This window comes from Akebia trifoliata, chromosome 3 (assembly GCF_017979445.1).
Source record: "Akebia trifoliata isolate Shusen 1 chromosome 3, ASM1797944v1, whole genome shotgun sequence".
NCBI lineage: Eukaryota > Viridiplantae > Streptophyta > Magnoliopsida > Ranunculales > Lardizabalaceae > Akebia > Akebia trifoliata.
In genome coordinates, this window is record NC_141377.1 from 46,189,840 (window position 1) to 46,198,613 (window position 8,774).

Sequence of the window (8,774 nt, forward strand, 5' to 3'; positions counted from 1 at the left end):
TTACCACCTGTAATAAGATATACAAAAGCAATATAGTTAATCTGCCTACACACTTATCTTTTCGATAAATTTCAATTACATTTATCTAAAAGAACAAATTTTTTAGCTCAAAGAAGCTTGAACCTTGACGACAGCTACTTAATCCTTGCTCGTTTGATTAGATTGGTTTTCCAGGCAACATGTACCCACTCTGATATTCTGGCTATTCCTTGTGATTTCGGTAAGAATTTGGCAGAACAAGCATGCTTAATCCAAGCATAACCATCCACTTAAATGCATCATATAATACACAATAGTTTCTAGTATGCTTTGTATCATTTGTTTAATTAGGATAATTCATACAAAGATGGGCTCTACAAAAGGACTAATTAAGTTGGTAAAAAGGGTTCATTTTCTTCTGAAAATAGCATACTTACAAATAAAATCCCAATTACCAAGAAGTCATTATCTTGATACTATTTTATTCAACATTTTTGTTAACGCATGACACACATCAAACGCACTGAGTTGATCACCTTCCCACCTATTTAAAATCATCACATAACACTATCATTAGTGAGATGATCTTTATACATACATACATGTTCCCAAGGATTAGTCGGGTGCTATAAGAGGCGTAGATACCTCGATTATAAAAAAGTAAAAAATTTGCATTTACCCACATCCCAAAATGCCACGTGGCACCCTCTTTTGGACCCACTTGGCCACTCCTGATGGAACCGAAAACAAGTCTGATTGGTCATTTGTAGTCAATGGAATTGATTATCTTCATAATGCAGTTGAAATATATACCATGCTTATAACCAGGCCCAATAGGAAAATTAAATGCTCAAATCCGGGCTAGAAACCATATAGCTCAACCAAAGTGATAGTTAGAATGGTCTGGGTAAGTGATAACTCACCTGTATAGAAAAATGATCATCATGGCTTTAGCAAGGTTCATCCCTACACATGTCTTCCCTACTGTTCCAAAAGCTAAGAAGCTGTAGTGCTGTACATTTGATCCATCCTGAAATTAAAAAACAAGAGGATATTAGTTAATCAGGTTTACTTGAACAATTGTACCACTACATTTACATGACCTAGCTATTTTTCTTGGAAAATGTAAGGATTGGTGTGTGCCATAGGCCATATACATGCACCGCCCTACCCATTAATCAATCTCAATCGTTGAATTCAGCAGGTCCGTACTGGGCTTCTTAATGGTCAAAACAAAAATGCGCGATCTGGTAATAAACCCATTTTGTTTATTTCGCTGAGGCCCATATAATATTGTATACTGGGGTTGGTAACATGAGTCCTGTTTTTCACTTCAAGAGCTATGTTATGAAATTTGATACATTTTCCAGCATCAGTTATCATTTGATGCAAATCTATATGTTATTCTTGTGAACTATGTTGCATGGACTCTCCTAAACGGTAAAGTAGTAAAGTACTAGTGTAAGCAATTGGAAAAGGGAATTCGGATACTAGTTTTGATCTGAGGTGCTCACTAGCTATTTTGCAACATTTTCGAATTCACATACAATTATGGCTTATGAGTTTTCTCCTTTGCAGCAGAATAACCTGAAGATTAGGACTCCTTGTAATGTGAGGTGATCAACATCCATGAGATCATTGGGTCCTAAAAAGTGCGTCACATGGAATTTAAACATGCGTAGATATCGTCGTGCAACCATATTAGGATTTCCAGAGGTTGCCCTGTTGGATATCATTGGACACCTTGACTCTTAGAGTTTGTGCCACATGTCAAGGTAACACTGATATCGAAAGCAAACTCATAGAAGGAGCTAATCGATACTGTCATGTTTATTTAGGGACGATATGCTGCATTCTGATGTCGTTCCGCTAATAGGCAGGCTTTTAATTTGCAAATAATAAAATAAGGCTGCTACCGATAAGGATTTACTTACATCAAATCTTGAAGGAACTTGGTGGGGTCATGAAATACAGCTGGATGGAGGTGTATTGATCTAACATCAATGTTAACTTTCCAACCTTTCCTGATCTTAAAATCTGTAAAAAAAAAACCGTATGAATTAGCACTTTCTACACTGTTTTTCATCCCCCAAGGAATTGAGATGCCAAGGAAATTGACAGGCTTTAAATTTGTTCTCTTTGTGAAACGGCAAAGCAATAAAGAAAGCAAATAAACCACACACAAAAACATAAGGATTTATGTGATTCCGTAATGTGCCTACGACCATGGATTAGAACAAATCTACTTCACTAAGAAATCAAAGGAGAATAGTACAAGAAAAAATACCCAAGGGTTTAATCCCAAACCCAAGCCCAAAAAACCCTTGTAACCCCTTTTCCCTTTCTCTCTAAATCCTAAAAGAAAAAACCCCATGTAGTTTTTACAATCTTAGAGATCTCTATTGATAAACTAAGAGTTATTAAAACATGTCTATCTCACCAAAAATAGAAAACCCAAAAGAAAATATTACACAATTTTCTTTTAGTAACCCTAAAACTAGAATATATGACAATTACTCAACAATCCCCACTGTTGAGTGTGTGATCCGAATTCTAATTGACCCAGTTTGAATAGCTCACAGTGCGACATTTTGTGATGAAATAAAATATTGGAAATTTTTTTGGAGCTCTATGATGGTAGTAGACGGATCGGGTCTATCGGCCCGATCTCATAGCCCACCACTCAGCGGTATGGACCTATTATGTTTTAGGGTTTCCCTTTTATGTATATGTGTGCCGAACTCTGTACGGGATTTTTGAGTGTCCTTATTTTTCTTTCTTCCATTGTTGATTTGTTTGTCTCTATTATTTAACATCCACGTTGGCTTGAATCTGGAGAAAAGTTGTACAAGTTTTACACAACGAACTTTGCATCATTTATGCATGGGATGTACCATGGATTCCAAAGATTGGGAGAGGAAGGTAATAGTAATAAACTATCTAATAGGGCTCAAGGAAGGCAGACCTATAAATAGAAAAGGAGGGCCTTAATCTAAGGAATTATCAATAATTCTCTAAACTTAGTCTTTACTAACTTAAGCATTGAGGATTCTTTGGCATGTACCTGCCCGACTAAAAAACTACGAAAAAGACGACATCTGGAACAACGATCCTCTCAAGGTATCTGTGATCAAAGAAAAAATTGTTCTATAAAATAATTTTTGTCCGATAAAATCTAGATCAACCAAACAGTCAAAGTACAAAATTTCAAAATAAAAATTCAGTTAAGTTCTCCGCTTGGAAAAGAAACTCAAGAACATTGATCTCCTCAAATAATTTAAGTGTTGATTACCTTAGAAGCATACGCCATCTCATTCAGATCCTCAAGTGTTAGAGATGAGCCAGCTGGAGGAGTTTTATCTGCTAACCTGAGTTGTTCATCCTGGTTAAACAAGTACCATATCAAAATTTGGGGTTTAAGTTGAAAAATAATTTATTTATTTTTTGGGTTAAACCAGCACTGGTTTAAATAGTGATAAACAGAGATTCATGGGCTTTGGAATTCGAAAGAAAGTAAATGAACCACAAATTATGATAGCGACAAGAGCATATATGTTGAGCGTATATTTTCCTCCACTTTTGGGTGTGTCATACATCAGTTAAGTCCTGTGACGCTCTTATATAAATAATTCCCCCCCTCTCTAATAGCTCAGTCTTTTGGAGTAGTTGGTTGGTAAAAAATATACTCGATTTTTAATTATCAACTTACCCTAAGTGTGTCTTTGGACCTCTTGATTCTCATACAAGTACTTCACCATCCAGGTCGTCTCACTCGCTGTAGTTACCTGACCTGCATGTGTATCAAAACGAAAAAAGAGTGTTTATATTGCCACATTTTTTTTTTTTTTTCATTAGAACACATAAATCATAAAATTAAATAGATTTCAAAGGAGTGTGAGATTTTTATCTTAGTCCCTCGCAAGTGGCACCTATGAGCAAGGAGAGAATTGATTTGGTGTGTCTGCATCATTTTTACGTGTAGTAAGTATACCATTCATATTCATGAATTAAAACATTGGTGTGGCAATTTAAACTCTAAATATAACCATATTATTCTGATGGGATATGAAAGGCTAACCTGCAATGATCAATTTCATGATGTCGTCTTGGATTTGTGTATCGGTGAGCAATGTTGCAGCATCTTTACCCTCTGTCACAAGGGATTGCAAGAAGTCTTCATGATATACTTCTTGAACTCGTCTTCGATGGATCATGGTTCTCAATGTATCCATCACCCTTTCTAGTGCCTGGCAAGCCATGGCGTGAACTTTAATTATTACCCATATTATAAAATTTGAATGACATTTTCAAAGATTCAAAATTCCACATTAAATTAAACCCACTAATAATCTGTGTCTTGGGCCGACTTGGGGGGCCGGATGGGCCAGGGCCAAAACCAAGGCATATCGGACCTTCACTCGGGCACCTGCAACGCCCACACATCAGACACACCAAGCAAGTGGGGGAATGCCCTCGCAGGTGGCCCCACGTAAATATTGCTCATACTGGGTATCGAACACAACCTATGCACTCTCATGGTTTATTGGATTTGAAATTGCCATTGAATCCCCATCCTCAGGGTTAAATCCACTTCATTTCATGTCGTGTTCTTCGTGAAATTGGTTTAATGTTAGTACTGAGGTTAATTAATTACCTTAAGACCTTTGTAGAATCTGGTCCATGGTAACTTTAAGTGGAATGCCAACATTGCTTCACAAACTAGAGCTACATCATTTTGCAACATTTCAAGTTCATCCGGACCCTCTAAACTCATCAACATTTTGCTCCCAGCCAATGAGAGTTTTCTTCATTAATTCATCCAAGTGTTTGATCAACATCGATATAGAATCTGTGGAGACCAAATTGCTGAGACGGTTTTGGATTAATTTATGTTGTTCCTGAGAACCACATTAGTAAGCTTTGATCTCCCACAAGCTCTGCCATCGATTGAATGTATCTCTTAGTGAAATTTACAAAGTCATTGCTTAGAATCGCATTTGCAGAATCCGTGCCCGAAACAAAAACGTGAATCTTTCCGAAGATATGAGTTTTGAAACAGATGCCATACCTGCAATGCAAGGACTAAGGAGGGATGTGAGCATAAATTTGATAAAAAATCTCTTCAAAAGTTTCAGGTCTTGAAGTGGCTTCCAATAAATTGAGTCTGCCTAATATTAGACAATATAAGGTTATGGGCAAAAAAAACTCGACAAAGCCTGGCCCAAAGCCTTAATACTTGGATTAAGTTAGAGCTTAAAATGGGTTGCAGGAGGCTTGGATATGAGTAATATCCATATTCAGATTAAAATTTTATCTGGATCCGAATCCAACTTGATAAAATCATATTCGAATTATTTCATTTTCATCTAAACTAGATCCGACCCAAACCTGAATTGCTTGACTTGGGTCGGATAATTCCCAACTGTTGAACATTTATTTTTACTATATTCTTTGCTCATTGTATATTATTCTATTTTATCATTATAATCATTTTGTTTTATAAGAAGAATTCATGTTGTATTAAAGTATTATAAAATAATATTTTGAAAAATTAAAAACATAATTTTTGCAACAATATATTATTAGAATTTAGGTGGATATAGGGATGGATTTGTATCTGGCCTATGATGAAGAGAAATCAAACCATTTTTTTTATTCGGATCTATGATATGGACCCAAACATGCTAAATTTGGGTATTGGATCACTCAGATTTCAAATAAAATCTGACCCATTTTATGCTCAAGATTTAGTTGGTGAATCAATGTTTTTTTATTTGGATTGCTGAAAATATATATTAGGACATCTAAATCCTGATACACAACTCACACGTCTAAAATAATTTTCACTATGGGACCATTGGGTCCGTTAAAAGATGATCTTTGCCGTTGGATTATCTCCATAACAAGAATCGAATGTTGGGATTGTGTGCTGTCGATTTAAACACTGGCACCTACGGCGCACAATAGCATAATATGTACAAGTTTAAAAGAAGAACTCTAGGGTTTATCAAAGATGTCAAATCTTAACAAAGTCATAGAATCCATTGGTACTGTTATTTGCTACGAGTAGGGCATTGGTTCGATTTCAGATCAATGCCACTTTGATATGATCTGAACGGATTAATGAATATGTGAACCGAATCCGATCCAATTCATGTAATCCTTAATCCGAAATCGATCCGATCCGATTCAAACACATGCCTTATTTTCAAATTATCAATATTCAAAAATTTTAAAAATATAATTTTTATAAAAATCTACTTTCCTACTACAAATATAGAAGGAAATAAAAAAGACTAAAATATTTTACCTATATGTATTTATTTGAAATTAAGAATAATAATAATAAATTATTGAAATATGTTTGAATTGATTATTTTTTTCTAGATTGGATTGGGGTAGTTTCGAATCCGATCAGAAATTATTTAGGATCTAAGATTTCAATTTGAATCCAAATTTCATATTTTTTGGATTGGATCAAATCGGACCGATTCAGATATCGAGTATATTTGGGATCATTGCCAGCCCTAGCAGCGAGGAACTCTAGGGTTTCTCCGATAAGAGGAAATCCAAGGTTGCTCAGGAGGGATCTTATCCGTAGATTTCTTTGGATACCATAAGATCCTCAAGATACGGAACACTAAGTACAAAGTGAGAATCAGGGAAGAGAGATGGAAAACAATGAGCACTAAAGGAAAAAACTTCCAGAGTCATGTTGCTCTCAGTAGTCAGTAGAACGGACTCCTCCAAAGTTGATCGTTATTTTCAAATTATGTATAAAATTTCCATGTTAGAGAATCATGCTTAGTCAATGGTGTAATAAGGGGACAAGTGTGCGTTGATATATGGATTTTGTGTGTTTGGCAAACAAGTTATAATTATTGCTTAACTACATTTTACAATAGGGGCCTTTGAGTAGACGGGGCTCATTGTCGCAATATACTGAATACATATATATATATATATAGGGTAGCGATCAAGGGCAAACTTTTTAGCAAACTTTTTGGCAAAATATTTTTCAAAACATAGGTTAGAGGTTTTGGAATGGCCTGATTTTGGTGAGGATGATCTCTACAGTGAGGAGATCATCCTCACCAAAAATCAGCCCATTCCAAAACTTCTAACCCCATCAAAAACAATTTACAAAAAACGGATGGTTCACGATTTTTTAGCTTGTAAATATGGGTTAGAAGTTTTGGAATGGGCTGATTTTTGGTGAGGATGATCTCCTCACCGTAGAGATCATCCTCACCAAAAATCAGCCCATTCCAAAACCTCTAACTCATGTTTTGAAAAATGTTTTGCCAAAAAGTTGGCCATTGAACGCCCCCCATATATATATATATATATATAAGGGGCGGTTCGTGGGACGTCCCATAAACCAGCTGAGAAACAGATGATTGAGAATTGTTGGATATGAGGAAATCAATGGTCTAGATTGCATGGGACGTCAAATCATTTTTTTTATAACAAATATAACGAATTTCAAATACCTCATTCTATTTTTTAATTGTTCTTTTTTTAAACCCTCTTCTCTCTCTCACTATCTCACTGTGTAACACGAATGACGAAGCCCTCTCATACCCCTCTCTCTCTCTCTGTAACACGAATCGACGAAGCCCTCTCTCTCTCTCTCTCTTATTTGTTTAATGTTTATGTGAGCAGATTTACTTAGCAGCTTCTGTTCAACTACCCAAAAAGCACACCCTTCTTAGAACATCAACAGTTCCATTTTCCTATTTTGCCTTCTTCAATGGATGTGAGGGGAGCCAAGTATGAGGAACTTCTACAGTATTAAGATAGGACGCATTGCCTATCATCTCTTTATCTTGTACTCAATATAGCCTCTTTACTCTGCCCTCCTACGCCATAGCTTTTTTTTTTTTTTTCTTTCTTTCTTTCTTTCTTTCTGGTTTTTTAGTTTTATCTTTTATTGGGTCCCCACTTATATGATCTAAAATTTTGGCAACTTTGTTCTTTGATTAAGCAAGCTTGAGACCCCCCAATGAGGAACATCTATGTTTAAAGTCATTTTATGTAGTCTTCATGATTTCAGCACTTTTTTCTTCTGAATGGGTTAAATTAAGTTCAAAGGCTTTTTATTAACTGTAATTGTTTAGTAAGATTAGTTTCAAATCATTTGTTTAAGAATTAAAATAAATTTTAAGTGTTCTTGCTTTTTATAAACAGGGAGACAGACCAAATGCTATCATACGCAACCTCGTCCACGTGCTAACATACACCCTGTGTTCACTTTTTACATGATAACATCGTAAATGAAGTGAGGTATTTTGTTTGGATGGAGAGGAACAGTGAATGGAATATTGTTTGATTGAGGGAATAAAGGATAAAGATTGAAAGAGATCAGTAGAGAAGAGAATGAGGAGTGAGAGGGCTTTGTCATTTGTGTTACACAGTGAGAGAGAGAGAAGAGGGTTTAAAAAAAGAATAATTAAAAATAGAAGGAGGTATTTGAAATTCGTTATATTGTTATAAAAGAAATGATTTGACGTCCCATGCAATCCAGACCATTAATTTCCTCATATCCAACGATTCTCAATCATCTGTTTCTCAGCTGGTTTATGGGACGTCCCACGAACCGCCCCCAAATATATATATATATATATATATATATATATATATATATATATATATATATATATATATATATGGGAATGTTCAACACCCTAAGCTTTACCCTACATTTTAACAAACGTGTTTTGTCTTACATGGGTTAGAAGTTTTGGAATGAACTGATTTTTGATGAGGATAATCTCTACGATTAGAAGATCATC

The 8,774-nt window shown here is 35.4% G+C and overlaps 1 pseudogene; it reads right to left on the reverse strand.

The window, feature by feature from the left end:
- LOC147407380 (abscisic acid 8'-hydroxylase 3-like) lies at window positions 1-6,909 on the reverse strand (annotated as a pseudogene).
- Window positions 6,910-8,774: the final 1,865 nt, after the last annotated feature.